The sequence below is a fragment of the Ovis aries genome, chromosome 25 (assembly GCF_016772045.2).
Source record: "Ovis aries strain OAR_USU_Benz2616 breed Rambouillet chromosome 25, ARS-UI_Ramb_v3.0, whole genome shotgun sequence".
Taxonomy (NCBI): domain Eukaryota; kingdom Metazoa; phylum Chordata; class Mammalia; order Artiodactyla; family Bovidae; genus Ovis; species Ovis aries.
Window position 1 is genome coordinate 13,238,054 of NC_056078.1, and position 14,633 is coordinate 13,252,686.

Here is a 14,633-nt window from a genome sequence, read left to right on the forward strand (position 1 = left end):
TAATTTTTATTTCTTCCTGGTTCAGTCTTGGAAGATTGAACTTTTCTAAGAATCTGTCCATTTCTTCCAGGTTATCTGTTTTATTGCCATATAGTTGTTCATAATAGTCGCTAATAGATCTACTAATATGTATTTGTCCTCTTGTGGGGTAACTATGGGCTGGAGAGGTGGGTATGTTAGGTGAAACACATACTCCCCAGTTTGCCACAATTCTCAGCTATAATGTGACAAGCACTGTGGTAGGTATGATAGCTCATAAACTACTCAGAGAAGACACTGCTAGATAGATATTATCCTTCCTGTTTTATAAATGGAAAAGTTGAGGCTCAGAAATGTTATGTGGTCAGCACAAAGTCACCTTTGTAGTGAACAGCTAGAATTCCAACCTGTGACTGCCTGAGTTTGTCCCCTCAAGATGCTGTCTCCCGGAAAACTAGGAAGTAATAAAGCTTGGTCTTGAATTCAGAGTGACTCCAAGCCTAGCTTCCATTCTCAAATCCCATACTACATCAGAGGCATAGACCCTGATTTGCTTGCAAAGGAAGCAAGCAAATATCCCATGAAGAATCAAGAAGAAAAGAACCATTCCTACTGGGAAATGACTTAAATGTCCAGGAATACATTTTGAAGATGTGTATGTGCTCAGTCATGTCCAGCTCTTGGCAACCCCCTGGACTATAGCCCACCAGGCTCCTCTGTCCATGGAACCTTCCTGGCAAGAATACTAGAGTGGGTCACCATAGCCCTTAAATTATAAATAGACCAGACTATCACCATACAGTTGACCTGTGCTTCTTGGGTTGATTGAAAGTTTTCACCATTAATGGCACACTGAGCTATGAGAAAGCACCGTTAGGTATTTTTATGGGAAAGACTGAGTCCTGTGAGGAAGCTAAATAAGGAGTACAAATTCCAAATGGCCTGGGCAGAGTAAACTGCCCATAAATACATGGCTGCACAGCATGTGGGATCTTAGTTCCCTGACCAGGGATTGAACCTGTGCCCCCTGCAACAGATACACTGGGAGCTCAAAGTCTTAACCACTGGACTGTGAGGAAAGTCCCTGGACAGAGTAAAGGAGCAGTAAGACCTATATTCTAGGCCTTGAAGGGCAGATCTAGGCCCATCATCTTCTGGAAGTAGACACCAAAGGCTGGACCTCAAGGAGACTGATGCCCTATGTCAAAACAAAATTCATCACTCTGCTTAAAACTTATCCTGGGTAGTAGAAATACAAAAGATTTAAATATCAGTTTTTCTGTTTTATATTAAAAAAAAGTTTCCATAAGTTGCAAAGCTTGGGTTTTCTCTACTATATGCCACCTTCCAGAAAACAGGTGGTAAAGAGGGGAGGGGGATGTATTCCACATAGGGGGATGCTGTGTTTGGAATTTTCAGATTCTGTTTGGATAGATAAGGAAATAGAATAATAGAGGTTGAAGCCCATGACCACAATTACCAGCTTCATCACTTACCCTGTTAATCACAGGTGGCAGAGGACTGACCATTGCTGTTACCGCCGACATGCTGGAGGGGTGTATTGCGAATAACCAGTCTGCCCTTTTTACTCCCCCTTCCCCAGCCATGGCCATTTAGCTCCACTGCAGGATCCACGCTGCTCTTGGTTTCTGGATCCGTCCTCTTCCTGACCAAGGTGAGTTAGAGGCTGGTGGGTAAACCATAAGCCAGCTGTAATGTGTAATAGCAGCAACAAAACCCAAATGGCAGTTACTATAACACTAATAATAGCAGTCACTTTTACTGACTTATTTCTGCATTCGAAACACTTCGTCAAATAACTTGTATGTCTTAAACCATTTAACTGTTAAATCATCCTGTGAAGTTTATATTGTTGTGCTGTGATTAATCGCTCAGTCGTGTCCAACTCTTTGTGACCCCATGGACTGTAGCCCTCCAGGCTCCTCTATCCATGAGATTTTCCAGAATGGGTTGTCATTTCCCAGAGTGGGTTGCCATTTCCTTCTGAGGTCTCTGTTATGAGGAGACAATTCTCTGAGTGTCTCTTGTTGCATTTCTGCATTTCTTGTGAGCAAGGTACTGGCTCCACCCTGTTCCAGATTAACTTTTGAAGGATGTTTGTATGACAAGAAACCTTGGAAGATAGAGCTGTATCTCCTATCAGAATAAAGGACAGACGTGTTTATTGATTCATGTTCCTTAAACTCAGGGCTCCTCTTTTGTAACAGAACTTTCTTTGCATCTCCATATGGGAAATGGGACTTGAGGAGCTAGCACAAAAATGCTGATTCTCTGCCTACTGCTGTTGCTGTAAGACATAAACTGTCCTTTGCCTCTGACCCAGGAATCTTACGTCTTCTATTATAAGAAGTAGAAGATAAACTACTATCTTACTATCATAAGATAGTAGTCTTCTACTATCATATGGCCGGCTGATCTATTAGCTTGAAAGTAGGGCAGATGTCTCAGAGTCTACACAGTCTTTTGAAAGATTTTACTATTCCTATTTTACAGAATAGAAACTGAGGCTTTAGGAGATGTTTTCAACTGCTCGTATTCATCATATCTGATTTTCTCCAGTCTGTTGCCTGGATATTTTACCTTTTAGAGATTAAATCTCCACTTTGAAATGTATTTCTGGCACCCATTTCCCAGTTTTATTCTCTTTTCCTGAGGCTTTCATCTATCCCAGTGTTTATTCAGTGCATAACATCTATGTTGTTCTCATCAGTTCTCCTAGGGAAAGAAATCTTTCCTTGAACCCAGCTCCCATAACTCATAGTGTTGTAGTGGAAATTAAGTAAAAATTATGGATGGAAAAGCACTTAATACAAATGATTCTCAAATTTTAGGTGGATCTGAAATATTGGGATTTAATATTTTTTATTTTTTGGCGATACCACCTGGCATGTGGTATCTTAGTTCCCTGACCAGGGATTGAACCCTCGCCCTCTGCAGTGGAAGCATGGAATCTTAAGCGCTGGACCACCAGGGAAGTCCTTGAAATATTTCTTTCAAAATACAGAACGCCAGACCTCATCCCAAGAGATTCTGAATCAGTAGATCTAGGTTAAAGTGAAAAGCTGAATATTTCCGTGACCTTAGTCCTCGCTCCCCTCTTGTGCTTTTGTTCCTTATCTTGCGCTTTTCATTCTAGCAGCTGTGAGCTGTGTGTCACTCTTTCTGCTCCTACTCTTTTGTACTTTGTGGCCCTTTTTCTTCTCTACCTACAAGAGTGAGTGAGTGAGTGAGTGAGTGAGCTCAGTTGTGTCCGACTCATTGCGACCCCATGGACTGTAGCCCACCAGGCTCTTCCATCCATGGGATTCTCTAGGTAAGGATATTGGAGTGGGTTGCCATTTCCTTCTCCAGGGGAACTTCCCGACCCAGGGATCGAACCCAGGTCTCCCGCCTTGCATGCAGGCGCTTTACCCTCTGAGCCACCGGGGAGAGCTAATTCTCATCCTTTAGCTCAAGTGTCACCTCCTTTAGAAAGCCTTCCTCCTCTGATGAAGGGATATCTTTTCTCCATTCTCCCAAAGCTTGCTGTCGTTTACCTCTGTCATTTACTTGTGCCTTTATTAAGGTTATGTGTCTGTTTTTACCACTAGACTATCAACTCCTTGAGGGCAGGTAATTTTTCCTGTTCACGTTTATATTTTATATGGAAAGCCTTTAATGGAATAGTATAGGTTTGCAATTCTGGCTCACAATAGGCATTGGGCTTTGAAATCAATTTTTGTTGAATGAATTAAAGCATGAATTGATGGTAGAATGAATGAAGCCTTTTGTCTGCAGAAAATTTTCAATATAAAATCCTATTAATGATATTACTCTTCACTTTCTTAAGTACATTAATTTCATGTGAAATTAGACCAGATATGTGAAGAGAGAGCGAGAAGTTGAATTTTTTAAAAAATTTGAATTTTAGCATGTAGAGAGAGTAAAAATAATATAGCCTTGTCTCCTCATATTTTTCTTTTCCATTATTTTCTTTTGTTCAGTTCAGTTCAGTTCAGTCGCTCAGTCGTGTCCGACGCTTTGTGACTTTGTGAATCACAGCACGCCAGGCCTCCCTGTCCATCACCAGCTCCCAGAGCTCATTCCCTGTGCTGTGTAGTAGAACCTTGTTCTTTATCCATTCTGCATGTCCTGTATTGGCAGGTAGGTTCTTTACCACTAGTGCCCCCTGGGAAACCCATATGTATAATGATTTGCATCTGCTAATTCCAAACTTCCAATCTTTCCCTCCCCAACCCCCTCTTCCCCTTGGCGACCGCAAGTCTGTTCCTATATCTGTGGGTCTGTTTCTGTTTCTTGCTGTGCTGTGCTTAGTCACTAAGTCATGTCCAACTCTTTGCATCCCCACGGACTATAGCCTGCCAGGCTCCTCTGTCCATGGGATTCTCCAGGCAAGAATACTGGAGTGTGTTGCCATGCCCTCCTCCAGGGGATGTTCCCTACCTAGGGATTGGACCCAGGTCTCCCGCATTGCAGGCGGATTCATTACTGTCTGTTTCTTAGGTATGTTCATTTGCGTTGTATTTTAGATTCCACATATAAGTCATATCATATAGTATTTTTTGTTCTCTTTCTGACTTATTTCACTTAATATGATAATCTCTAGGTCCATCCATGTTGCTGCAGATGGCATTATTTCATTCTTTTTTATGAGTGAATAGTATTCCATTGTAGATATATATGTATCACATTTATCCATTCATCTGTTGATGGATATTTAGGTTGTTCCCATGTTTTGGCTATTGTAAATTGTGCTGCAGTGAACATTAGGGTGCACATACCTTTTTGAATTCCAGATATAAGCCCAGGAGTTGGATTGCTGGATTATATGGTATTCTATTTTTAGTTTTTTGAGGAACCTGCATACTCTCCTCCATATTGGCTGCACCAATTTACATTCCTACCAACAGTGTAAGAGGGTTCCCTTTTCTCTATGCACTCTCCAGCATATGTTATTAATATTTGTAGACTTTTTAATGATGGCCAGTCATGGAAAGAGGAGCCTGGTAGGCTGCAGTCCATGGGGCTGCTAAGATTTGGGCACGACTAAACGACTTCACTTTTCACTTTAATGCATTGGAGAAGGAAATGGCAACCCACTCCAGTATTCTTGCCTGGAGAATCCCAGGGACAGAGGAGCCTAGTGGGCTGCCGTCTATGGGGTTGCACAGAGTTGGACACGACTGAAGCTGAAGCAACTTAGCAGCAGCAGCAGCAGCAGTCTAACTGGTATGAGGTGATATCTCATTGTAATTTTTATTTGCATTTCTCTAATTATTAGTGATGATGAGAATATTTTCATGTGTCTGTTGCTGGCTTCCTCATTTTACTGAGAAGGAAACTGAGATTAGAGAGAATAAGAATAATATCACACAGCTTGTTGGTGATAAAGTGAAGTTTGAAGCTTCATTTCTGGTTTTGCAGTCTTAAGCTCTCTAGACTAAGCATGGTCCCTCTCTTCCACTAAATTATGGTCCTACCCAAAGCCCAGTTAAGGCTTTCATTATCCTGGCATTTGTTAACTTCATCTGATATTGATAATACTATTATTTCACATATGAGTAATGTATACACCATGTTTTCGTTACATAAATTTGCTTTCTCTGATGTATACTCAGCATTGGGGGTATTTTTAAAGGTTTTATTGTGTTTATCCTTTATGTTTAATTAGATTTTTGTTTCTATATCCTGTGAATCAAATTTCCCTCCTCATCTTGACTGACTAGTTTTCACCTAATAGATTTTTCTAGAGAAACAACTCTTTCAGTAGTATTTCTCTGTCCATGGAATTAATTCTCCAGGCAAGAATACTGGAGTGGGGTGCTATGCCCCCTTCCAGGGGATCTTTCCAACCCAGGGATCGAACCCAGGTCTCCCACACTGCAGGCAGATTCTTTACCATCTGAGCCACCAGGGAATCAGTAGTATTTAGGGGAGGAAAATATGATATATTAAAATATAAGCCTCCTTGTTTTCCCAGATTCATCCAAAATACAATCATCTCCATCTGTGTTTCCTCTCTCACTTTTATAATCAGATGTGGAAAATATTTAACATCCCATTGAGTCCTCCAGTTTCAATCAGTACACATGATAAATTGCATGGGGGTGTTTGATTTGCCTTGCAATGGAAACCTTTATCTTTGCCCTGAGGCCTGACTGTAGTTTAATAAAAGAAAGGCCCATTGAATAGGTCTTGTGAAATATGGGGTCCCAACCAGGTCTATGAATAATTTATTAGGCAAGGATCTTGTTTCTGTTTTTGAAATACTATTCTGGAGACCATTAGGGCTAGACCTATGCAGTAGACACAAAGTTCTTGAGTTCCAGCTAGAAATATGCAGAAAATTATTGTTGCTACAACTCCTCAAACATATGGCTAGGTTCAGGGCAATCTGTTAACTTCTTGTGTTGCATCCAAAAGTTTCCAATTATCAACAAAAGATGGCATACCAGCCCGATTACTCCTGATGTATTCCAGTCAAGGATTCCAAGTAACCATAGTTGTGTGGGCGTATGCGGTCTGAAATAACAGGAATCAGTGAAAATTTCAAGTATAAATACAGATCGGAGATCATTTACGTATCACAACCAGACAAATGTATCCCACTGAGCTGAATGTGCTTTCAACAGGAAGCAGGAATTTTTGGGCCACCTCCCAACCTCTGATTCTCTGCGGTTATAAAATATTTGAGATACATTTTGTTTCCAGTTTTGCAACAGACTTCTCCAACAGCTTATTTGCTTCATGTGTCAACAAACTTGAAAAATTAGCCTCTTACATAAGATAATGAGAAATGTGAAAAGCCATTGTTGGTGACCTGGTTCCCCCAAAACTTGGGCAAAGATATTGCAGACTGTGACTTGGAAGCAGCCTTATCTTGATGCGACTTCAATTCCTAGATAACTCTTACTCTTTGGTATAAATTGGCTTGGGATCTTTTTAAAGGATATTTACATTTAGTGACTCTGTAAGCCAAAAAATAGCAAAGTAGGAAAGGGAAAAGAGGCCTTTGCATCATTCCAGGAAAATAGTTTTTGCCTACTTTGGAGGGAAATCATCCCCAGGGATGAGACCACAAGGAGACCCCTGAGAGCAGAATCCTGACCGCCCAGGTCCGGTGACCACACTCAACGTTTTTGTTTTTTTTTTTTAATCTGCTCAAACATTAGTAGAAACTACCAAGCCTGTGAAAGTGGCAAAAATTCAAGCTTGATCTTCCCAAAATGCAGCTCAGATCAAGTTGCCAAAGTTTTACTGATCCTTTATCAGGTATAGTAAAATTTAAGTGCAGATTCCTCAGTCTAGCTCTCAGAGTGTGCTTGGTCAGTTCTGACTCTTTTGTGACACCCTGGACCCATCAGGCTTCTCTGTCCATGGGATTTTTCAAGCAAGAATACTGAAGTGGGTTGCCATTTCCTTCTCCAGGGGATCTTCTGGCCCAGGGGTTGAGTCTGTGTCTTCTGCATTGCCAGGGGGATTCTTTATCACTGAGCCACCTGGGAAGCCCCCAACTCTCAGCACCCTCCCCAATAATTTTTCAACTTGTCTTCCATACAGATCCTAATAGAACTAGATTACTGACTAGTCCATGAATTATCCCCTATCTTTTCTATTTTGTTTTCTTTATTCATGTGGTATGACAAATACTATGGATATTGGTACAGTTATGGTTTTCTCTGTTTTTTAAAAATTAATTTTTATTGGAGTATAGTTGCTTTCAGTACAGTTATTAACTCTAGTATTAGTGGAGTCCTGACTGTGTGCCAGATACCATGTGATGACTGTCCATGCATTGTCATATTTCATTCTCATTATGGTCTGGACACAGAGTTGCTAATTAATTGTTTAAGGTCACACGACCTGCAAATGACAGAGTAAGGATTTGATCCTTTCATGTCATATGTCTGACATGAGAGCCCTCATTATATTGCATCTAGACTTCCATAAAAAAATCATATTTCTGAGAGAGTTCATTTTATCTACCATTTAAAAAATAATATGTAATTTTATTTGTTTTTTATTGTATTTAATCTTTATTTATTATTTAAAATTTATTGTTATTTTTTAATACCAAAAACATTTTGTACAGCATATTAAAAAGCAGAGACATTACTTTGTCAGCAAAGATCTGTCTAGTCAAGGCTATGGTTTTTCCAGTAGTCATGTATGGATGTGAGAGTTGGACTATAAAGAAAGCTGAGCACTGAAGAACTGATGCTTTTGAACTGTGGTGTTGGAGAGGACTCTTGAGAGTCCCTTGGACTGCAAGGAGATCCAACCAATCCATCCTAAAGGAGATGAGTCCTGGGTGTTCATTGGAAGGACTGATGCTGAAGCTGAAACTCCCATACTTTGGCCACCTGATGCGAAGAGCTGACTGATTGGAAAAGACCCTGATGTTGGGAGAGATTGGGGGCAGGAGGAGAAGGGGACGACAGAGGATGAAATGGCTGGATGGCATCACCGACTCGATGAACATGAGTTTGGGTAGACTCTGGGAGTTGGTGATGGACAGGGAGGTCTGGCGTGCTGCGATTCATGTGGTTGCAAAAACTTGGACATGACTGAGCGACTGAACTGAACTGATGGCTGATATCGGACTTCGTGGTGGTGCTGGTGTTAAAGAACCTGCCTGTCAATGCAGGAGATGTAAGAGACACAAGTTCGATCCCTGAGTCAGGAAGATTCTCTGGAGAAGGGCATGGCAACCCACTCCAGTATTCTTGCCTGGAGAATCCCATGGACAGAGGAGCCTGATGGGTTTTAGTCCATTGCGTCAGAAAGAGTAGGACACAACTGAAGCAACTTAGCACATGTGCATAGCCAATGTAACAACATTGTGGTACTTTCGGGTGAACAGTATAATTTTATTCAGTAAATGTCCTTTTCAGTGCATTTTTGAGGTGGCAGAAATGTAAAGGAAGAGTTAATCAGCAGAAAAGACAACAAAAAGTTAATCCAAAGCATCAATACTATCACTTAGCTGAATTGCTATACAGTGAAATACTTTCATAATATTAACAAAAATTTTTTTGGAGTATAGTTGATTTACAAGGTTGTGTGTTTCAGGTATACAGCAAAGTTAATCCGTTATACATTCTCTACCATTTTTTTCTGGCTGCACTTGATCTTAGTTGTGGTAGTCTTAGTTGTGGGATCTAGTCCCCTGAGCAGGATTGGAACCCAGGCCTCCAGCATTGGGAGCACAGTCTTAACCACTGGACAACCAGGGAAAGTCCCCATTCTCTACCATTTTTAAAAATAATCACCTTACAATCATTCTGATGCCCTCCCTAACTACATTGTGAGAGTGGGGATCATGACTTTCTGTATTCTGTATCCTTTGCAACACCAAGGTCTTGCACAGAGTAGGCCTTCATTTGTTCTAGGCAACTCTCTGACTATCTGGAGATCAGATTCTGAAAAGGAAAGCAGACTAGACCAAAAGGGGGGTTTGGTGAGGTTGATCTCTGCACCCCAGCTTCTCCCTCTGCTCCTCTTTTCTCCACCAGAACTGGAAGGCTGGGACTTCCCTGGTGGTCCAGTGGTTTAGAATCTGCCTTGCAATGCAGGGGATGTGGGTTCAATCCCTAGTCCTGGAACTATTAGGTTGGTGCAAAAGTAACCTCGGTTTTGCATTGTTGAACTTTGCTGTTTGATATTGCAATACATTTAAAAATAAATGTGGTTATGTTATGTATGATTTTCATGTGCATTTCTTTCTTTTTTTGCTAATTACTTATTACTTGCTATTTATTTTATGTTTATTTTAAACTATAGAAATCATGTTAGACAAAAAGCAAATTTGAGTGATTTTTTAATTCGAGTTCAAAATGGGTCGGAAAGCAGCAGAGACAACTCGCAACACCAGCAACACATTTGACCCAGGAACTGCTAATGAACGTACAGTGCAGTGGTAGTTCAGGAAGTTTTTCAGAGGAAACGAGAGCCTTGAAGATGAGGAGCACAGTGGCTGGCCGTCGAAAGTTGACAATGACCAATTGAAAGGACCGTCGAGGCTGATCCTCTTACAACTATATGAGAAATTGCCAAAGAACTCAACGTCAACCATTCTATGGTCATTCAGCATTTGAAGCAAATAGAAAAGATTAAAAGCTCAATAAGCGGATGTTTCACAAGCTGACCAAAAATCAAAAAAATCGTTTTGAAGTGTCATCTTCTCTTATTGTACTCAACAACCGTGAACCATTTCTAGATCAGATTGTGATGCACAAAAAGTGGATTTTATACGACAACTGGCAATGACCAGCTCAGTGTTTGGACCAAGAAGCTCCAAAGCACTTCCCAAAGTCAGACTTGCACCCAAAAAAACTCATGGTCATTGCTTTGTGTCTGCTGCTCGTCTGACCTGCTACAGCTTTCTGAATCCTGGAGAAACCATCACATCTGAGAAGTGTGCTCACCAAATCGATGCGATGCACTGAAAACTACTACACCTGCAGCCTGCATTGGTCAACAGAAAGGGCCCCCAGTTCTCCACAACAACGCCCAGCCACAGGTTGCACAACCAATGCTTCAGAAGTGGATTGAATTGGGCTACAAAGTTTTGCATCATCCTCCGTATTCACCTGACCTCTCATCAACTTACTACCACTTCTTCAAGCATCTCAACAACTTTTTGCACACAAAATGCTTCCACAAGCAGCAAGATGCAGAAAGTGCTTTTCAAGAGTCCATCGAATCCCGAAGCATGGATATTTACACTACAGGAATAAACAAACTCATTTCTCATTGACAAAAATGTGTTGATTGGAATGGTTCCTATTTTGATTAATAAAGATGTGTTTGAGCCTAGTTATAATGATTTAAAATTTACAGTCTGAAACCACAATTACTTGTGTACCAACCTAATAAGATCCCACATGCCATGGAGCAGCTGAGCCCGAGTGCCACCACCAGAGTCTGTGGGATGCAATGAAAGATCCCTCATGATGCAACAAAGGGCCGGTGTGCTGCAACTAAGACTTGACGCAGCCAAACTAAAAAAAAAAAGGAACTGGAGGCAGGAAGATGTCAAGGTTGTATCGTTGCCAGACACTGGTGTGCTGGAGCTGTTTTGTGCCACTTCGAGAGTATGTTTTCTAAACTTTATGTTTAGAGATGTAACACTAGACACTCGACATTGGCCCAGTGGCAGTATTTACACCATGGAAATAGCTGACACTACAAATTAGTTAGGACTCCCACCCCCCGACCAGGGAGCTGGTTTGCCGGTATCCTAGGGCCTGCCCAAGGATGTGAGGGACCCGTGATTCCAGTTGCCTTTTGTCTTTTCCTTGCTCCCTTTAACTCTCTCAACTTTTGGACCCACAGAACTTTGTTAAGTGCCTTCTTTAAGCAGGTGCTCTGCCAGGAGATAAGAAGAATACTGTGATTACTGCCATCTGGTTCCTTGCTGAGGAAATAACAGATACATGAGCAATGTGAATAATTGCTAACTAATGATCTTGTTTTTTTTTTTTCTCTTCATTTGTCTTAAAATTAAAAGTATGCATATTTACATATATGAAAGTGTAGAAAAAAAATGTAAGTGCCACGAGGATGGGAACCTGACTCTTTGCAACCCCTTGGAAACCCACCATGTTTCCTCTGTCTAGGAACTGGAAATCCAAACACCAGGACCCTGCAGTAAAATCTTCTACAGCTTTACCATCTTTTCCATTTGCTTCTTTATCAATAACTGAGAAATGCATATTAACCTCTCTCACTATGGTAGTGGATTTCTCGGCTTCCCCTTCAAATAAAGTGCTTCATTCTATGTAGTTTTTTCAGATCTATTTTCCAGGTCTCTAGCAGTTTTCCTTTCATCTGTATCTGAATCAATATTTAAATCTTCCACTCAGGTTCAAATTTTAACTATTTATTTTTAGTCTTTGAAAGTGAAAGTGTGAAAGTGTTAGTTGCTCAATCATGTCCAACTCTTGCTGCCCTTGTAGACTGTAGCCCGCCAGGCTCCTCTGTCCACGGAATTCTCCAGGCAAGAATACTGGAGTGGGTAGCCATTCTCTTCTCTGAGTGATCTTCCTGACCCAAGAATCAAACTCAGGTCTCCCACATTGCAGACACAATTCAGATTCTTTACCACAATTCAGATTCTTTACCATCTGAACCACCAGGGTTAGACTTTTAAAAATGTGGTCTTTTTCTACTTTGTCTCATCATTGTTGATACTTTATTATTTTTCTTATGCTTGGAGAAGGCAATGGCACCCCACTCCAGCACTCTTGCCTGGAAAATCCATGGACGGAGGAGCCTGGTAGGCCACTTAAAAATGTTATTGAAGTAGAGTTGATAATGTTGATACTTTAAATACTTTTTGTTTGTTTGTTTGTTTTGGTTACACCCAGCGGCATATGGGATCTCAGTTCCCCAGACCAGGGATCAAACCCATGCCCCCTGCAGTGGACATACTGATCCTTAATCACTGGATCACCATAGAAGTTCCAGATACTTTCAATACTTTTGTACAGTTCTTTAAACTCAGTTGTGTTTGGTATCTGGTAATTCCATCATCTGCTGTTTAAAGCTGATCCTGCAGTTATTTATTTCATGATGATGATGATGATAATGACAACTCGCTTCCAGATATGCTCAGAGACTTTTAAAATTGGTCCCAAATTCTTCTGATGTCCTTAAGGTCCGTCTTTAAGTGTGTTCCTCAAGAGAGGATTGTCTTCTGCTCGGTCAGGTGTCTTATGGTGCCATCGACCTGAAGCTGCTTAAATGATATGAGTTCTAGCTCCAAGCCTGCATGTGGGTGGGCTCATGATGAGTTAGGAATGACCATGGAATTTTTTTTTTCTTTTGTTCTGCTCCATCTAGGACCTAAAGCTGAAACACGGTAGCATTCCCACTATCCCCTCCCCTCATTTCATTCACTGTCCTCATTGTCTTTAATGGGATCTTGAATTTATCCAGTGGTCTATAATGCAAACTCTAACATTGCAATGGTCTGAGGACTTGTATTTTGCCACTCACACTTAGGCTGTTAAACCAGAATTGCCAGCCGCTAGAGAAGGCAATGGCACCCCACTCCAGTACTCTTGCCTGGAAAATCCCATGGATGGAGGAATCTGGAAGGCTGCAGTCCATGCAGTCGCTAAGGGTCGGACATGACTGAGTGACTTCACTTTCACTTTTCACTTTCATGCACTGGGGAAGGAAACGGCAACCCACTCCAGTGTTCTTGCCCGGAGAATCCCAGAGACGGGAGCCTGGTGGGCTGCCATCTATGGGGTCACACAGAGTCGGACATGACTGAAGTGACTTAGCAGCAGCAGCAGAGACTTGTAAAATGATCTCCAGGGAAGGGTGGTTCCAGTGCTTACTTTCTTTCTTGGACTTGTATTGGGTTGGCCGAAAAAGTTCATTTGGGGTTTTCATAAGATGTTACAGAAAGACCGGAGCAAACTTTTGGACCAACCCAATACTTTCTTATTTCCTCTTCTTTCCTACCAGTTCAGCTATGTGTTTAAAAGTAGGAATTTTGTATTTTTAGAAAAAATTTTCTGATATTCTGTTCTCAGAGATTCTTTCTGGAATCTAGTTGCCTAAAGTGCCAAAAATAGATGTCCTGTGTCCAGGCAACAACTTGCCATCTCAGTTAAGAGGAATCTCTGCCCTTATTACCCTTCTCCTCCTCCACAGATTTTATTCATCCTCATCCTCTTTTCATTATCTTATCTATCCCAACTAATAAATAATAAGAGCTCTCATTTGCCTTAGTGCTTGCTATGTGCCAGTTACTGCCCTAAGTTCCTTACACTTTTATTTCGTTTAGAATTTAGAGCAGTCTTGTGATGTAGGTAAAATTTAATTTTTCTCTTATGGAAGAGGAGATGGAGGTTCGGAAAAGTTAAGCTGTGTGCCCATAGGAGTCTGTGCTTGTCCACCAAACTCTGCTCTTTGTCACAGCTGAGAGACAAACTGATATGATGTTCTCAGTCAACATCTTGAACTCAAATAGGCTTAGAAAATACAGTTAGTTAAAATTAAAGGATGTTCTTTGCAGAGGAATCTCAGAGTGTTTAATACATTCAGTGTGCACTGAGTCTTTCAGGGTGTGATGTGTGTAACTTTCCCAAAGCTCTTTGCAGCACAGAACTCCTTTTTCCTGGGGGAGCATCTGCAATGTGTATCATAGAGCATATTTAGAGAACTGTAGCTCTAAAATAATGAAATTTAACCCTCTCCTTCCATACATCTAAACATCAAAAAATTTTGAAAACTTCAGAGAAAAATGAAAACCAGTCTTCAACTTTATAGTGATGATGATGATGATAATCTACACCAAATGTAAGTACCCAACTCAACCGTTCTTCTAATCAGGCAGATTTGTCTTCAAGTGACTTTTCCAATACTCAAAACTAACCTCACGTGACTTATCACTGAGGGCCTTCAAAAGACTATGTCACAGTCTACAGAGTTACCAAAGGGGGTTCCCCAACTTCCTACTATGTGGATAGCATTTTTGGCACAAGTGTGAGCATCAGAGAGACACCAAAGGGGCAACCCTCACTCGGAACTGTATATTCAGTGATAACTAAAATCCCAGAAGTCTCACCAAAAGGAATACACAAAAATGTTAACCATGAGTATGATTATTTTCA